This window comes from Vicugna pacos, chromosome 11 (genome assembly GCF_048564905.1).
Source record: "Vicugna pacos chromosome 11, VicPac4, whole genome shotgun sequence".
Classification (NCBI taxonomy): domain Eukaryota; kingdom Metazoa; phylum Chordata; class Mammalia; order Artiodactyla; family Camelidae; genus Vicugna; species Vicugna pacos.
The window spans coordinates 89,643,723-89,651,984 of record NC_132997.1 but is presented as its reverse complement, the minus strand read 5'-3'; positions in this window follow the sequence as shown (position 1 = coordinate 89,651,984).

The window sequence follows — 8,262 nt, the reverse complement described above, 5'->3', positions numbered from 1 at the left end:
GCTGTTTGGATTATTTGATTGTGTCTTTCCATTAGATGGAAGGCTGCCTAGCATGCTGCTTAACCCACAGTGGACATTTTACAAATGTGTTGTATGATGTGTGTGTGCTGTTATATGAGAATATTGAATCGTGTTCCAGAAGGTAAGGAAAACAAATGGGATGGATTAAACTCGTAGAAGTGTGAAGTACAGAGAGATAGTAAGCAAGTTAGCAGACTATGAAACATAAGCAAAATTCATAGGATGTGTTCAGTACAGAGGGTGAGTCACAAGTAGCTTACAGGACACAGGCGGAATTCACCTGCAGGGAAATCAGCAACCTGTGTGACATGTTAAAGACGGATAGAATAAACAGGCTAGAACAAACCAGCGTGCTAAGTATGGACAAAGACAAAAAGACTAAGTTATAAGTTGTGATCCCATCACCTCAGGGCTGGCAGCTATGTTATCCTCTAAATCAGCTGCCTGTTGGTGACACCTATCATGGTCCCAATTGTGTTCTGCCCAAAGAAGCACAGCTAAACCCTTAGGTGTTCAACAGGCTAATGGTGGAGCTCCTGCTGTGGCCAGGAGAATTTGTCCCTGGCTCTCTAATGGTGAAAATATGTGTCACTGCCCTGCGTACCTTCTGTCTGTTGTCCCATTACTCACCCCCAAGTCTGTCCTTGTAAACACATCATTAAGGGGAAAGGTTAAGAGAGAAAGAGAAGGGGATGGGAACATTGCATATTACATAACCCACGATTCTGGGGGTGGTCCTCCCACCTGCGTATACCTTATCATGTTTGTGCTAACCTACCCCATCTCCTTCCTTTTCCTTCTTCCTGTGTGTTTTAAATTCACCCAATAATTCATGAGATTCAAGCATCTGAACTTGGTCTGTGTGCTTTTCTATTCTGTTACCTCTAGAATAGTTTGCCTGGTAGTGCACTTGGAAGCTAATTTCTTCACAACATACTGAAAGGGTGTAATGTGAATTACCTACTGCAACTGTTAAGTAGGGTGAGGGATAGGGTTAAGCTACTTTCTGAATCTAGCTTTAAAAAAAGCGGTTTCGTTGCCATTTAACAGTTATCTACTATGTTAAGTGTTGACAATACAGGGACAAGAAAACAGCCATGGAACTTATAGCAAAAGAAAGACAATCTGATGATCACACAAATAAATGTAAAGTCTGAACTGTTATAAGTCCTTATGAAGAGAAGTTGTGTATGGTCCTCTGAGAGCATATGATAGGGAAATCTGACCCATTCAGAGAAGGTAGGAGTTAATGAAGCAAAGGTTAAAGGTAGAACTGTCCCAGGAGCAGGGCTAGCCTGTGTAAGGCTACATTTGGGATGATCAAATCAACCATTCATTCAGCAGGCAGCACTGACACCCCCCCCCACCCTCTTGGCCTGCGTGCCTGGCCCTCTGTTGAGGGCAAGAGTAGAGAGGAAGAAGGCCAACCCAGCCCCAAGGAAGGGACAAGAAAACTGTTAGGCCTGGGAGGGTCCTTGGGGAAAGCAGGGGTCCCAACTCCCAGCCTTTCTTGTTCTTTGCAGACTTCTACCCTACCTAACGCTCGTTTGTGAGTTCAGCCCTCCCAGGATTGAGAACTGACCTCATAATAATATCTCTGCCTCCAGTCTCATCCTCGAGTCCAATTCAAATCCAATTTTCAAAGCTTCATTAACTGAAGTCTCATTGAACTCTGGCTTCAGCAGGAATATGCATGATACAGTTCCCTGGCCTATCCTAAGCTCTTTATACACACATGATTTTTTATCTTTATGACAATGTGTAAGGCAACCCTATTGTAATAGGAGAGAAAATTGGTACTTACAGAAGTCATTGCCCAAGTCATTCAGCTATCAAGTGAGAAAACCAAGATTCAAATCCAGGTCATTCTGACTACAGAGCTGAAACCCACATGAAACCTAAGGAGCCGTAACCAGGAATTTTGATGAAAATGAAGTCCCAGCTGACTGGATGTTCTGTGTTTAGGAAAGAGAATTTCCTGGGTGTGTCTTGGTGGTGTGATTGTGTTGATGGTTTGGGGGTTTGGGTAATGTGTGGTCTCTTGGCATTGCATGCTGGAAATGCTTGCAGATTAAATACTGTGATGTGTTGGGTGGAGGATGTGGCACCAATAACCTTCTCAAAGGGTCGTAGAGAGAACTAGCCCCGCGCGGTGTCCGGGGCCAGAACTGGGGCGGGGCTGGTCCGCACGGCTGGTTTCCCCTCTTGCTCGCTGGGTTTTTGAAGAGCTCTCCAGGCGTTTCCCTCCTGATTCTGGCTCGGATGAGCCATCTCTCTCCACCACGTCTGCCTGGCGGAATTTTCGAGTGACAGAAGCTGCTTCACACAGAGACGTGGGCAGATGGCATCGGGGGCACACATGTCACACCTGGAAGGTTGCGGCATATTTGCCCTTCCCGTTCACAAGCTGCGGGCAAGGGGTGGTGCACACGGGGGTGTGTTTGTGGTGGTTGAGTGGGGAAATGTTCTTTTTGAAAACGCAGAATATACAGTTTTCCTTCACCTCTGAATTTGGGTGGGTGGGCCTTTCCTTTTCTCAATCACAGCGCTTGCCTCCTAGAGGCCTAGCGGCCAGTTGAAGCCAGGCAGTGGGTGGAGGGTTATCTGGCCTTGGTGGCTTCTAATCAGGGAGGACCAGGCCTGCTGCGGGAGAACATGGCGGGGCTTGGGGCAGCCGCTCGCCCCAGCCAGTCAAGGAAAGCCTTGAGAGACCCTCGGACGGTCTCTGGGGACAAGGCTGGCCACCTCTGTGCGTGCGGCCAGTGCGGTCAAGACAGGCGAGAGCGCCCGGGTCGGGGCAGGGGGACGGCCGGCAGGCTCACCCTCGAGCCACTAGGACGAGTGGTCTCGGCCTCCCACCGCCAGGGGGCGCCTCGCCCAGCGCGGCCCGAGGGCGAGGCTGGGCTGGGTGGCAGCTGTAGGGTGAAGGGTGGGCGGGTGCGACCCAACTAAGCCTGGAAAGCGTCAGGCCCCATCCGTAAGCTCACTCCGATCAGCGCTGGGGTCGTGCTCAGCTCGGCCCCACGGGAGGGCAAGGGTTAGGACGAGAGGTGGCCTGGGGTCGGCCTGGAAATTGACAGTGACTGTGGGAGAGGGCTGGGTGCGGGGCCTGACACCCCTAGGCGCTTATTAAATACTTGCTGAGTAGGGAGCTTAGGGACAGCACTAGGGAGCAGCTGGCTCGGGAACCCCAAGCCCAAGTTCACTCTCACTGGGGTCTTGGTAGCTGACGGCCTCTTGGTGACAGTGCCCTGCGCCATGAACCCATGGTTACACGCAGTAGACTCCACCCGTCCTTCCGGGAGTCATTTAGGGTGGAGGAACGAAGGAGCTCCTGCGCCACGTTGGCCGAGTCCTGGAGCCTCCGGGCTCCGTGTTCCTCCCCGCGCCTCCCCGCCACCCAGCAGGCACGACCTCCCCTGTGTTCTTAAACGGTTCCTTTCAGACGGCTGAGCTGAGCCTCCAGGGACGGGAGAGGTTTCTTCCCCGGACCTTTGTCCCGGTGCTTGGGTGGGTCAGTCTACTATGAGATCGCCAAGGGGACTAGAGACCAAAGGGTCTCAGGACGTCACGGGAACTAACTGGGCGAGTGGAAACGCGCGCCAAGGCCAGAGATTCTCGCGAGCGTTCCTCGGCTTCTGCCAGTGCCAACGCAGGGAAGAGGAAATTGCAGCTTAGAGATGGTAGAATGAGTGGAAACCGTAGAGAAAGTTTGTGCTTTCTAACGTCACACAACTTAGAGGTTCAGGGCTTGGCCTCTAAAAAGATGCTGCTGTGCCATTTACCCATTGTGTGATCTTGAGCAAGTTACCCAATCTCTCTGAGCTCGGGTTCCCGCTCTGTGAAGTGGAGAGTTAAAAAGTTAACTATTCTGTCCTGGTGTCCTGAAGAGGAAATGGGATAGTGAACGCACAGCTCTTAGCCCTGTGTCTGGCGCACGTTAAGGCTGGGTGTGTGACAGGTGTTAGGCCAGTGTTCTCATCCCTAGACGCAATCATAAGCAAGGGTGACCAGCTTCCCAGAGCTGAGAGAAGTGAGCAAAGTCTTCCCTTCGAGTAAAGTCTGGGCCCTGGTGGAAGAGACCCAGGAAGCGTTGGGGCTGTCACTGCTCTGCATCTTCCCCTCCTGAAAACTGGAGTTAGAGATGGCCCAGTGTGGTGCTGCAGGCATGCCCCTTACAGGATGCTTTCTGGGGCACTTTCCTGCAGGGAATACCTACAGTCACCAACGGTGACCTTGCTGAGCACATGCCAGTCCTTTAAGAACATCATCTCAATTAATTATCACAACAGCTCTGAAAAACAAACAAGGAAAATGATGTACAAGAGAGGGCTGAAGTAACTCACTCAAGGTCACACAGCCAGCTGATGGCCAAACTGGAACTTCAACTTGATCTGGTTCCGGAGCCCGAGGTCTTTCCGTATGTTCAGTGGTCTAAACACCTACCTCTCCATCAAGTCTAGCCCCTAAGTATGGGACCAGTCTTCCAGCTGGTAGTGGGTGTCCTGGGGTTTTGGCCCGCTATCCACTCCAGGCACCATATGCCCAGCATGGGTTGGAGAAGAGGGCAGTCTTCCTCCTGACACCTTCAGGAAGCCAGGGCCAGCTAGGGCAGTTGGAAGGGGCACACTGGAAGGGGGCTCTGGGCCCTTTTGGCTCATGCCCTGGCTTTTGAAGTGGGTCACACAGTACCTCACCCATCTCTCCTACTTTGCAGTGCCAGGATGGGCCTGACCCTGCCTCCCGCTTTCTTCTCTGGAAAGCCCAGATGTCAAAACAAAAACAAAAACAAAGAAATAAACAACGATGTACAGGGAGCTGGTGTTGATTAAAGAATGAGAACTCCCAGCCCCAGATGAGTCTCTGTGTGCACAAGCCACAGCACCCCGCCTCCTCTGCTGGCCCAGGCCTGTAGTCGAGGCCTCTTGGCAACACCCACATCTCCAGACCCCTCCTGAGCAGACTTAGTCAAGAAGGGGTGCGGGCCACACTGGGGGCCTGGTTCAGGCAGCCCTCGCCCTGAGTCCTCTATGGGGAGGCGAGTGCCCGGGATGGGGCGAGGAGGAAGGCTTTGAGCTCGGCAAGAAGCCTTCTTGATGTCTGCGGGACGGCCTCTCTGGCAGGGCTTGTGGTCAAGAAAGAAGAAAAGGTTAGTTCAGGTCCGCGGAGGAGGGCGGTCCGCCGCCTCTGAGCGGGGCAGTTTCGGCGCCGGATACCAGGGGGCAGTGCTGCGCAGCGAATGCGGCCGAACCCCAGCTCGCTGCCCTGGGCCGCACGTCCTCTGACTCCCCTCTGGTCTCTCAAATACGCTGCAAAGTTGCTCCTAGAGCGCTCCTGACCCCAGTGGCCCTCTCACCCCAACTCGCTAAAGGGGGCGCGCTCCTCTCCCTCGGCGGGCAGCGCTCGATGCGGCGGTCCCGAGGTCTTTGCTCGGGAAAGACCGCTGCCACCTGGTTGGTTTTCGACCACTGACTTGGTCCTAAAGAAAGCTGGGGCGGCAGGATGCCCCGTCGGGTTTCTGCAGGCCGTGCGCTAAAGGGTGTGGTTACTAGGAGGAAGGCGTTTGCGAGGACCTCCTCAGCCCGCGAAAATACAGATGCTACTTTGAGAGGAAAGGGCAGCCCGCTTTCGATCGCCTTCTGGATTGCCATAGAAATCGGTGCGGAGAAGGGTCTGAGGTAGGGCGGAGGCCCACCCTCGGCCAGGTTGGAGCCAACCCAGAGGGGCGGCGGTGGGAGGGCTGACCTTTAGCGCGGGGACCCATCCCCAGGTCCCCCCTACCCCTGGAATCAGTGCTGTTTGGGAAATGCCTTTCCTTCTTGCCTAGAGGAAGCTGTGTTCAGATTCAAAATCTGCAGCAGCAGTGGGCAGAGGGGGCCCGGTGACACTAGCGTGGCTTCCCACCCGCGAAGCTATGGACTCCACTCCTGGTCCCATCGGGAGGAAGACGTCGAGCCCTCCGGGCTCCCGGGGCCAAGTGTGAGCCCAGGGAGCTTGGTGAAATATAAACCGAACATGATTCTCTTTGGGCTCGGCCTGCTTTTGCTGGGATTTTTGTTTCTGTTTTTCTCTCCCCCCCCATAGCCATTTGCAATAAATAAAATTAAAAGGCAGCTGCATGTCAGCGTTTGAATGCTAGTGGCTGTTTGTTCTTTGAAGAATTCACACTTTAAAATTGCTTTCTGTGAGCCCAGAGAAAGAACTTATAAACCACCGTTATGTAATTTGAAACCATCAATAGCCCCTCTTTAAGGTTGTCTTTATTGTGGGAAGTCAAGGTAATGATTTTGTCGCTGTCTAATTTCATCCCAATGTAGAGCGTCGCTTTTATAGCTTTTCAAAGGTAAGTGAAAGGCATCAATCTGGGACCCTTTTTGTGGCCGATTAACAGTTTAAAATGGTTTTCTAACCCTGTCACAACTATTGGGCCGATAAACAGGATTTCTGCAGAGGCATTAGCAAGTCTGTAAATAGATCATTTTTTAAAAACTCAGGCAATTCTGCGTTCCTCCGGCAAAAATAAAACATAGGTCCACAGGGTGGTGTGTGTGTGTGTCTCACCTCCAAGAAGAGGTAGTTACAAACGACTTCTCAAGAGCTGTTTGTGTCCTGGTTATTATTATGATGATGATTATTGCCATAATCTTAGGAGAAAGTGAACAGCAAGCTGACGATACAGGGGTGGAAATCAATGGCTTGTGGGTACTGCATTCACTCTACCTTATTGTATGAAATGTCCTTCCGTTAATCACTGGCAAAGCCGGGCGCCACTGCCAACCGCTTTTTACGTAGAACATCCAAACAGAAAAAACAGATTTTATTGCAAGGGTTGTATAGAAGAAAATATTTTATGTGGACACTGCTGGGACAACAGCGAGAGAAACGAAGGAAATGAAGGCAAACTAGACGCCAACATACGGGTGACCCATCCATCACCTATTATCCCCACTCTACCACTGAAAAATAGTAATATTTTAAGTAGAAGCAAAAAGGCAAACTGGACAACTTGCGACCTTTTTTAAAAAATGAAGTTTAGGCCCAGTTCTACTGTAAGTTTATTCTCCTTGACGCCGTCGTATTTCTCTGATGCAACAGAAACCTCTAACTCCTGGCTCCCGGTCGCGCACCAAGGGCAGACAGCCCGGGGTCACCCGAGGATTCCCTTTGGGTGCAGGCGCGGCCTCTTTCTCCAGGAGGAGGGGGTAGCTCCCCCAGTGCAAAGCGAAGGAGAAATTATAAGTAGCGATGAAACTGTCAAAAGGCCCAGCCTGGCACCCACTTCCGCAAGTCACTGGGAGAGACGACACCTCTGAACGTGGAGCGCCCCCGAGATGCTCCTCTGGCGCCTCGGGTGGGAAAGCTTGGACTATTTTGTCTTCCCCGCCCCCTCCTGCGCCGGGTTCCGGGAGTTTAGGGCCGAGACCCGCAGAGGAAAGGGCGAGAAGGCGCGTCTGGGCTGGCTGGGGATGCGGCCGCTACGGAGCCCGCGCCCGGCCTCTATCCTCCCGGCCCGAGGCGGGGCCCGACGCCAAGGTGAGGTCGCGGGGCGGGCTGGGACCCCCAGCACCGGGAAGGGCGCCTGCGCTCCAAGCCGTCGGCGCGCGGGGGAAGTCGAGATGAGCAGACCGCCTCCCTCTCCGCTTGGCTCCCCGGCCCCACGTGGCGGTCCGCGCTGGGTGCTCGAGAGCGTCGCGACTCAGGTCTTGGGGGGCGCCTCCCCAGCGCGGGGAAGGACTGCTGAGATGGAGGGGGCAACAGGCCCGCGCGATTGCAGCTCGCGCCTGGCGGCGGCCAGCAAAAACCTAAACTTGGAGCTCGACTCACATCTTCCCTCCCGTCCCCGACCCCGGCCCAGGCAGACCCGAGATGCTCAGGGAGGCCCCGAGTGGCCCTTGTCTCCTCCCCTCCTACAAACACCACTTCCAGTAAAACGGGGCCATCACATCCAGCCTGGCGAGTCCCTGGGCCGCGAGCTGCCCCCGCCAAGGCTCAGTCTCCGCGGTGCTGATCCCCGGCCGAGCCGGCCGAGGAAGGCGGGCAAAGCACCGCGTCCCCGCGGCTCCTACCTCCCCGAGGCGGCCACCTGAGATACGGGGTAGGCAGTGGGGCAATGGGCGGAGGCCAGGCGAAGGGACCCAGCTCGGCTGCAAAGGACGCGGCCCCGGGCTCAGCGCGCTCAAACAGAGCCCAGCCAGGGCCGTCTCCCTTGGGACGCAGCCGAGTCCCGCCCTACCTCTCACA